The 1,783-nt window shown below is 40.5% G+C and overlaps 1 protein-coding gene across 1 annotated transcript in view; it reads right to left on the reverse strand.

Annotated features, from left to right (window-relative positions):
* LOC112072769 (homeobox protein aristaless-like 4) overlaps positions 1 to 1,783 on the reverse strand; it is a 56,225-nt gene that overhangs the window by 52,968 nt on the left and 1,474 nt on the right. The window lies entirely within an intron of this gene.

Here is a 1,783-nt window from a genome sequence, read left to right on the forward strand (position 1 = left end):
GGGTGTGTGTGTGTGTGTGTGGTGTGTGTGTGTGTGTGTGTGTGTGTGTGTGTGTGTGTGTGGTGTGTGTGTGCGTGCGTGGTGCGTGCGTGCCGTGCGTGCGTGTGTGTGGTGTGTGTGTGTGTGTGTGCGTGGTGTACACGTTTACTACACTTGGTAGTACCAGAAGTCCTCACAAGAATAGTAAACCAACTAAATTTCAGAGAAGTGAGGACATTTTACCAGTCTTCACTTATAATAATGATATTTTAGGCTTAGGATTAGATTTAGGTTGAACTAGGGTTAGGTTTAAGGTTAGGTTTAGGGGCTATAGAGTTAGAGTTAGGTTTAGAGGTTAAGAGTTAGGTTTAGGTTTAAGGGTTAGAGTTAGGTTCAGGTATAGGGTTAAGAGTTAGAGTTAGAGTACAAATGAGGGTAAGGGTTAGACACTTAGGTAGGGCGTTTGGAGGTTAGGTTTAGGGCTAAAGAGTTAGGGTAGGTTTAGGGCTAAGAGTTTAGGGTTAGGTTGGTTAAGGTGGCTAGCAGAGTTAGGGTTAGGTTTAGGGCTAAGAGTTAGGGTTAGTTTGGGTAAGAGTTAGGGTTAAGGTTAGGGGTAGAGTTAGGGTTAGGTTTAGGGGTTAGAGTTAGGGTTAGGGTTAAGTTAGAGTTAGGTGTTAGGGTAAGAGTTAGGGTTAGGTTTAGGGGTTAAGAGTTGGGTTAGGGTTAATAGTATAGAGTTAAGGTTTAGAGGTAAGAGTTAGGGTTAGGTTGGGGTTAGTGGTGTTTAGGGGTTAAGAGTTAGGGTTAGGGTGTTAAGAGTTTAGAGTGTAGGTTTAGAGGTTAAGAGTTAGGGTTAGGTTTAGACGGGTTAAGCAGTTAGGTTTAGGGTTTTGAGGGAAAACTGTTCGGTACAAGAATGTATAGTTTATCTATGAGTTAAGAGTCTAGGGTAGGTTAGAGTGTGTGTGTGTGTGTGTGTGTGTGTGTGTGCTGCGTTACTTGCTCCCTACAGATGCCTAATTGTGCAATATATCATCACACCTCATAGTTTTCAGTTTATTGCTTAAATGTCATATTTCGGGGACCGGAGCTTCTATCCCTTTATAGCTCATTCAAAATGTAAAAAAAAAAAAAAAAAATCTCAGTCTAATTAGCTCCCCTTACTTGTGTTGAACAAAAGTGATGGCGTAATATAAGTTGGATAAATTGGTAGCCTTATGTATGATGTTTTGCTGTGGTGTTAATAAGAAACTAAAGTGTAAATATTCAAACYTAAACTACTCGGCTACGCCAGCCATGCCGTTGAGGTCAAGTCATCAAAATATCAACACAGACAACAAAAATAAACTATTTTACAAAAATAAACCAATAAACCATACAGAATAGAAAGGCCTATGCCAGAATGAAATCGTTCAGCATTATTCGTTATGATTGTATTGAGCTCAACCAACAACGTGGTTTCATAAAATATCTATGGCCATGCAGTTTCTAACAGATAGCATGCGTCTTTCTGTTACAAGGAGGCTTTAAGGGATTTTTAAATGCTGCATTAACTAACTCCAGTTACACTCTGGCCTCATAAAATCTGCACATTTTTTACTGTCGTTATGGCCCCTTGCCCACACGGCCCCAGTTTGTTAGTTCAGTAACCTAGCCATTTCTGTTTTGTCTGTTTGGGTGCTGATTGACAGACGATGGCCTAGCCGCCGAAACGTTGCTTTTGCTCTCGTTGCCTCGCGAAATGGATAAAATAACTTTTGAACTTTTTATTTGAGTGGAACCTGTACAAATATGAATAGGATGT

The sequence above is a fragment of the Salvelinus sp. IW2-2015 genome, unplaced genomic scaffold (assembly GCF_002910315.2).
Source record: "Salvelinus sp. IW2-2015 unplaced genomic scaffold, ASM291031v2 Un_scaffold2034, whole genome shotgun sequence".
Taxonomy (NCBI): domain Eukaryota; kingdom Metazoa; phylum Chordata; class Actinopteri; order Salmoniformes; family Salmonidae; genus Salvelinus; species Salvelinus sp. IW2-2015.